General features: G+C 33.3%; 1 protein-coding gene across 1 annotated transcript in view; it reads right to left on the reverse strand.

The window, feature by feature from the left end:
- LOC115237082 (tRNA dimethylallyltransferase-like) overlaps positions 1-9,048 on the reverse strand; it is a 45,877-nt gene that overhangs the window by 3,284 nt on the left and 33,545 nt on the right. The window lies entirely within an intron of this gene.

Consider the following 9,048-nt stretch of genomic DNA (forward strand, 5'->3'; position numbering starts at 1 on the left):
TCTTTCCCTTCCTATCCCCCTCATCCATTTCGTTTTATCGTGCAAGCGCCTCTAATGCTAATCGATTAATCGAGATCCCTTCTCTGACCTTCAACCGGGATATTGTACCTGGCATACCAATCGTACATTTGAAGAAATTGCGCGCGATGTATTTGTTGGCTTTTAAATACGGATAGCTTTTTAACGTTTGATCGTACTTAAAATCTTTATTTAATACGAATATTTACAGTTTATCTTGGATGTGGCAAAAAATATGTAAAACTTCCAATTTTATGACAGAGAGAGAGAGAGAGAAAGAGAAAGATAAACTTTTCTAGTATCGATATATTATACAAAGTGAGATTGCAACAGCAATGAATAATTTTTCATCATGTAAGGAAACATTTTAAAATGAAAAATATATTGGAAAAAGAAATTGGAAATGAAAAAGATATTATTAATCATCCAATATTGATGAGATTAATCAGCGAGCAATGCATGAACTTGTACGACAAATGTTAAAGTTCGAGTTACTAAATTACTAAATTACTGTCATGTGTAATTACATATTAAATGACATTTTATGATGTTCTTCTTAGAATATAATATTAGAAATTTTAATTATGCACGTATTTAAAAAAATGTCAGCTTGCTGACGTATTTACTGATTAAGCAGCATATAAGACTGGTTAAAGTCAAAATTAATGGCAATAGTCGGGTTCAAAACCAGATAAACTATATCGCACAGAGATAATATTACATGAAGAGAATTTCAGGCTTCTTAGTAGTCCGATAGCCATAATTACATAACGCTATGTCGTTCAGGGCAGAGGAAGTGCAAAGATAACACTGATAATTACTTTTATTTTTGACCACACAGTCATCATATTGCAACATTGTATAATATGAGATGTAATATCGTCTGAAAGTTAATTAACATGTTCACATATGTGGCAATCGAATTAAAGTTCAGTTGTAAAATTTAGCAAATGTCTCGTTATCTCGAATACAATTTGCTAATATGTAAAACAGCCATCGAAGCAAGATGTATAAATAATACTCCGGGTGCATTATTGAATGAACAAAATAATAATAAACTAATGGAAATATGTAATTTTCATTTCATTTTATTTTTTACGATATTATAAATCATATTAGTACAAAATGTTTATATCGCATTTATGTCGCGAATTTCGTTGAGTTTCCTTGATTTTATTTACTTTTTATTGGTACATAATTATTATATCAAACGCTAAATGTGTTCTCAGGTGCTAAAACTCACTGTTTATCCGGCGACTAATCCATTAACAGAATTAGGTGCCTGTCGATCAATGTTGCTTTATTTCGAAAAACATCATGTATCGTAGAGTTATGTGTGTATATAAGCTGGATAATATTTATAAGAGAATAAATTTCAGGAGATTGCCAATCTCGGCAGCAAATTCTATGACAGCCGCAAATTTCTTAGTCGTCTAGATTAACTGATTTAAGATTGTTCGAATGATACGCCTTCATTTTGCGCGCGAAATCTTATCACGCGCGTCTGATTAGCAATCGTGTGACGCTCGGTTTAACATCAACTTACGATGAGACAGGAAAAAGTCGGCGACACTATCGTCGGCGCGACTCGCCAGTTCGCACACGTGTCAATGCCAAATGCATGCTGGTGTCGAGAAATTAGATTCATGACCCTGCGCACCGCGCGCCACAGGCTTTTGCAGGCCGCCCTGGCATTTCAATTCTTAAACCTCGAAATCGATTCCGCAACATGTACTGTGAATAAAATCGATCGTATAAATGGAATCGAGAGATAATTTTTACCTCTCTAATCTTAAATACTGATATTTGCACTTGTTTTTTTTTTTTTTTTTTTTTTTTTTTTTATGCAGCCTCTGCATTTTTCTTGTACTTTCTCATACACTTTGTCAGTATCGAACGCACATATTTGTTTTTTGATAATAAATTTCAATTTTTTGTGAAACGTGTCTTTTTTTAACGATTAAGGATATAAAAGATATAAAAATTATTTAGCAGTTGTGTAGTTTCACACTATAGGCTCAACAGTTATTCTTAACGTAATTATTTATTCCATTTCTTATTATTAAATGTTTTTCTTTGCACGCGATATGTCGACACATACAAATGCGTATCAATAGGAGAAAGTACCGCTATTTATTTCCAGCGCGAGAGAGAGAGAGAGAGAGAGAGAGAGAGAGAGAAATTAACGCTATTCATAAAATCTTAAGAAATAACGAGACTAGTTTTCACACTCTTAAGTAATTTCAACATTTTTACTCAAAGCAAGTACGATAATGATAATAATAAAATACTGATAATAGTCACACGATGATATTTAACGATGATGGAGACTACAAGCCGCAGCTATGGTAGCAGCAATGATAGCACTTGTGCGCCAGTAACAGAATGCTAGAGTTTGTAATTAAGATAACGACAGAGTGTCAGCAATCAGTGTCGCGTTCCCCCCTCGTAACAGCACTAAAATATTTTTACAACTTGTTGCCAGGCAGCTCATATACATATACTGCACGCGTATAATATTACATTTTCTCTATCGCGAAATAAAGAAGTATTGCCACGAGAGATAATTCGCTGCTATTGGTAGGATTTATGGTCTTCGTGAAACGGAAGCACGCTATCTTTTCTCCTCCGCTTATATTTTTCTTATTCGACATCTATCGCGATTGAAATGGCCAAATGCGAATGATGAAGGTGTGACGAAAACGCGACAAAAAAAAAAAAATAAAAAGCTCAAAGCTGCAAATTTTCGTAAGAATTATCCGTTAATATTCGCTCATTAACATAAGATGAAAGTTTAAGATACTATAAAAATCTGTGTCGAGATAAACTTTCACCGATAAACTTTCATAGACTTTTAATTAAGAAGTTCACGCAAGGACGGGAAAAATACATTTAATTATGCAATTCTCTCTCTCTGTCTCTCTCTCTCTCTCTCTCTCTCCCTTTGCTTCTGATCACTATTTTACAAATTTTCTTATTTCTTATAGAATTACTCTTTACATATGTTTACTCATACTTCATAATGTATTTTCTTAAAAAAAAAATATAAGTAATATAAATATAAATGTAATAAAGTTTTGCGTGTTTTAATATACATAAAACAATTTCCTTCCAATCCTCTTAGAAACAATTTGATTTTTTATGAGGAAGTGCATCCTATGACAAATTCATATTCTTTCTCTGAATCAGCTATGCTTATTGGCTAATGAATTTTCCGATCGCGTGGATCTTTTCTACATATCTTTTAAACGATCATTATTTTATTACCTTCGTTAGATTTTCTTTTTTTTTTTTTGTAATTTGTAATATTTATCTTTTCTCATTTTTTTTTCTCAGCATCTTTTTCTGCATTTTTTTTTTTTTTTTTTGTTGATGTTGAAATTGTAATCACTTTTTTCTTTGTGTACTAAAGGGATCTCTTTCCTGTTTATAAATAAATAAATAAATAAATAAACAAATTTTTTCTCGGAATATTATATATTATAATAGTCTTAAGTACATTCTTTTTCAAGAGGACTTTTTAACTATCAACCAATTTTAATCTTCTTCTTTCAAATCTTTTCAGATATGAGCGACAAATCTATAAATGGTATCGACACACTCACAAGCTTCGGCCGGAGGCGATCGATAATAACACGAGGGGTTCCGCTTGTCAGTGATGTATTCAACAATCCTCCAATCTTTCAATCCAAGGCCGATCGATCTACATTGATGTCGCTGGCTCGCCACGGCGGTCACGATAATAAGATTATGTATGCTACATTGCGCACGATTACGCCATTAACGGCATCGTTGCAGGTTAACAGAGCGTAATACAATAGCGCCGTATTACTTTCTGACGCATGATTGTCGCGGTAATCGTCTATCACCATTATGATAGCTCTTTCGACATGCTTGCAATCGATCGTCTATTTGAACGATAAACATGCTCATCTTGCTTGAGAAATCGCCGGTATTAGCATCGAGAGATCAAACATACTAATCTTTGATCGTTGCTTGTGATTCATCGATCAAATATATCTTCTTTTATGCAACCGGGATTAATCATGCATTTATGATAATTTTATGCACGGTAATTGTAATTGCAATTGTACGAAGTAATCGAGTATCATGAAACACAAGTTTCTATCGAAGGTATTGAAGCAAAGAAGATATACATCTTCGAGAGTAAACTCTTTTAAAGATTTATTTACATAATATGCAATGAGAATTACTCGTGATTAATATGATAATTATTTGCAATCCATCATTAGAAATCCATGTGTCATTTTTATCTCAATGTTATTTCTACTGTCAAGAATATTGTAATCGGCAAACAAATATACAACATACAGAAAATATTTAATTTCCACCTACATAGTTGTGATAAACCTTCTTAATTATTTATCTATCTTGATATTTATATATCTTGATTATTACTTGATTATCTTGATTTATCGAAGATCTAACGATGAGGAGACATTTATCTGCTAAATATACAGCTGCTATGAATAAGAGTTACATGCTTACAATGATAAAATATCAAGCAATAGTACAAAGAATTAAATACTTCGCAGAGAAGAAAGGCTAATATCTAATAATTTTATAGATAAATCGTATTTATTAAAGAATGTAGGACTGGACATCTAATATACAGGGTGGACCAGTAACTTTTTTGTAGGAAAAAATTTTTCGTTACTGTTCTAGACTCGAAGATATTCGAGGTGGCAAGAGTTACTGATCCACCCTGTATATTGAAATTTTCGATATTTATGAAGTGTCGATAAAATGAAAAATATCTTCTCTCGTTTGATATTTGGATTATACACCTTTTATGTTTTAATTTGATCGCCGTTTATCAATAATCGATCGTTATGAAGGATGTAAGATAAGCTAATATCAAAGATCTAAAAAAAAGATGGAAACAATTACAAATCAATTATCCATCTATCCATCTTTATTACAAATCAATAATTCATCTATTCATATTTACTTATCAATTTTGCCTCAATATTATTTTATCAATAATATTTCTATAATAATAATAATTGGAATTTTATAATATAAAGCGAATATCGATATCTTGTATACACACACACATATATATTTATTGTATTTCTTCATCCATTCTTTATATATTTATAATCTATATCCATGTTTTCTAGTTTTTTTTATCGATCATATCGATCATAATTTTAATGTTAAAATATTGTAAACTACTTTTTAGAGGAAATAATTTAATTAATTAATACTTGTTACTCTTTCAATTGTTTAACTAAGTCAAATGAATATTTAATTGGCAGTTTAACTTAACTCCGCTAGATTGTGTAGCGGAACGCCTTGTTCGGGGAAATTGAACCTAACTCGTGTACTATATGTATCATCCCATATACTTGTTTTCTCTATTAATAGAGAATAAAAGAAGATATCACTGAGATTCAAATTAGCAGATAATTATTAACATATATCTCATTATTGTTAAAATGATAGTATTTAAATTCTGAGTGAATTGCAATTATTACATTATACAAACTACTAAAACGACTGCTAACATCTTACACTTCCTATCTAAAACAACCCCGATATCCTTTTACGTGTAATCTTCACGACATTCAGAAAAAAACTAGATAACTTTTAACTGCATCTTATAAATTCATTTATCCTTATTTTTACGCGCGAAAAGAATATATATCAAACTATATTTCATATACTACGAGTATATTATCATATTTTAAAAATCAGTGCGCAATTATTATTTATTATACCTGATTGTGTAATCATCATTAGCGTAAGAGTGTTTGTAATAAGCGATACCATTATTCATCTTCAGCTTAAATTGTTTCATAATTGTATCGGAAAGAGATAATGTTATATTTGAGTCGTAATAATTTGTATACGATCAGCTATATTATCTCTCTTAGTTATTTACTTACTGTTGAAAGGTGTCATCTCTCAAGACAAACATGCAAACATGCAGATATTTGAGAATCTAATTAATCTTACTTCTCATCTCTTCCTTTAATTTGATCCGGTCCACCAGTTCCTCGTTACGTGCCACGTATTGCACGTGCGATTGCACAGCGATTGCAAATTGCACCGCCGGCGTATAATTTGCATAGCCATCGCGGCGGATGCATCGTCGCGCCGCGTGCGCGTGTATACACGCGGGCGGACGGCAATAATTAGCGATAATGATAGTCGGACGATATATAATAAGCATTGATCGCGGAAGGCGCGGCGTCCTTCCTTCTGATAAGAAATTTATTCGCTGTAAGGTGGAAAAAATTACGGAGCGGTATCGCCGTCAGCGAGCGAACGCGGAGAGAAATCGCGAACCACGAAACCGTGCCCGATAGTGTGCGCGGAGAGAGAAGCGGGCGCTGTGACTGATAACCGAGACTGGATCTACCTAACGCCGTATCCTGTTATATAACCGCATCGATAAGAGGAACGTCGCACGCGATGCGACGAGGAACGCGACCGACCGCGCCTACCAGCTGGAAAGAATCGCGGAACGATTCTCGTCCGATACTCGTTTCTCGCACGATTTCTCCCCGCCGGTCGTACCGGTTATAAGAGAGCTATGCGATCAATTTTATTAACGTTTTAAGTGAAAACGAAAACGACGATTCGAGAGTGGTAAGCTTTGAAATAAACTACTAGATGCACGAATTCACAAAAAATAAATAACTGAAATCTAGTTTTTATTTCTAGTTGTAAGACTAAATAACATAATTTTTAATTATTTTGTAGTATAAATGTACAATCGGTTATACTTAATAACCATGTTATCATAATGTTGTTTTGCGTTAATATATACGAATAATTGAATTAATTAAACCTTTGAGATTCCAAATAAGAAAGAGATATCTCGCGGATAATTTTATAATAATAATTTTACATCACTGGTGGTTTACTAAAGCGATAAAGACACTAAAACGCGTATGACCATATCAATTAATAATCTATATATGCAATATATGCGAATAATTAAATATTAATTAAACCTTTGAAACTCCAAATGAAGAAAAAATAAAAAATAATAAAAGATATCGCGCATAACTTTATAATAATAATTTTACATTACTGTGGTTTATCAAAGAGATAAAGACACTAAAACACGCGCGTAAACATAACAATTAATTATGTAATTAATTTTATCGGAAGCCCATTATATTGCGGTACGAATTTTAATATGGTTACTCCACGCGAGTGCAATTTTTTTCTCCGTAATTCCATCTGTACCGCGTGATCACGAAACTATTTCGCAAACGTGTAAATCTCGAAGACGGCTCGAGGCGACTCATCCGCGTGTACGCGAACACGGGTAATACAAACGGTCCGGCAATAAACGTGAGCGTGACCGATGCTCCTCTATTTGCATTGCACGACTTTCCCGCTATTATCACCATACAATAACACAGATCTTGGCAAAGGAAGAAAATGCCGAATATCGCCGCAAAGCTTGCCTGACGCCCGATAGAAACGGCTTGACCCAGATTCGGCGAGCAATCATCGATTTATGTGAATTCATGTCGAAAGTAGTATGCATTTTGACAGCAGAAAATCGTCAAATAGAGTTACAGTAGGCAGCATGCGGAGAATCAAAAAAATTTGTGCAACTATCATCCTCTGTTTCACGAGTAACAACAATTAAGTGATAATCAAATTCGTATTTATCCCCGCTCTTCAATCTGTACCCTCGTATTACGGTAAGCAGCAAATTAAAGATGTACGTAATCGTTGTTTCAGATCATCTCTTTATATCAAAATTATATCACTGCAATTTTTATAGAAAATTGATTTCTATGGTATAAATTAAAAAAGTCGATTTTATCGTGTTATATTTTATTAATTATTTAATTAATTTTCAAAAACACTCAAGTAGGTCGTAAATCTCAATTTTCTCTCCCATCCTATTCGTCACGTGTCAAACTTGGAACTAGGCCACTTACAAATTAATTTTGCCCGCTATAGGTACAGAGGATTTTCGAAATTCTGAGGCGAGGAAACGAATTAAGAACGATCAATCAACTTTGCGCGACCGGCGAACTTCGCGGATGTTATCGCGTGCTAATAATAATAGGTTCCCTTCTCGCGCTGATTCTCTTTGCGAAGGAAACGCGCGCAGGAACGATAAGCGAAATATTTCGCGACGGCTATCAGATTCTCGCGGAATCCGATGACGCGGTGTGAAACGTTGGTCGGATCTTTCTCTCTCTCGACGTGAAACATGGCAAATAAACTGAGAATCGAGACCCGCGACCGACCGCAGAGTTCCGTGATTTAATGCGATGGCCTGCTTGCTTGCGTGCGCGAGTGACTTTAAAAATTACTCCCTGTTAAACAATAAAACTTAACGAACCCGTAATGAATATATAGTATGTGTATTCCAATTTAATATTAAACTGATGCTGCATAAATGAAGCATGCGTGAATAGATATCTGAATAGTATTATCGTGAACAATAGTTAAACAGATATTAATAGAGAAATAATAAGTTGACGATCAATATCAGTTCCAATTAAATTATAATTTTAAGACCTTCCTATTGTGTTACACAATCTCATTATATATTTGCAATAAAATTGTAAAGAAAACAATATATAAAACATTCTCAACTTGTATATTATATATATCAAGCACCAACATAAATGTACGATGTATGTATATATATATAACAAGCACCAACATAAATGTACGGTACGTCAGACAAAAATATGCAGTATATGTATAATGTGACACGATGCGCAAAGTGGTAACATTATCTTATCGTGTGATATGCGTTACTTTCCATTCCTTTCTAGGAAAAGGCAACGTCAGGTTTCGTGCATCAAATATGCGAAATAGATTAATTAAAATAGTACTGGGAAATTACTAAGAGATCGTAAACTTTTTTCTCTTTGAAAAAAGTTTGTCTTTTGGTTAGTTCGGTTAGTTATAATTAAAGAGATACACATTTTCTTTACTAAATGCCTATAGTATAAACTGAATGATAAAAAAAAAAAAAAAAAAAAAATAAAATAGCTAGGCAATGTATACCCAGCCGTT

The sequence above is a fragment of the Formica exsecta genome, unplaced genomic scaffold (genome assembly GCF_003651465.1).
Source record: "Formica exsecta isolate Colony F162 unplaced genomic scaffold, ASM365146v1 scaffold272, whole genome shotgun sequence".
Classification (NCBI taxonomy): Eukaryota; Metazoa; Arthropoda; class Insecta; order Hymenoptera; family Formicidae; genus Formica; species Formica exsecta.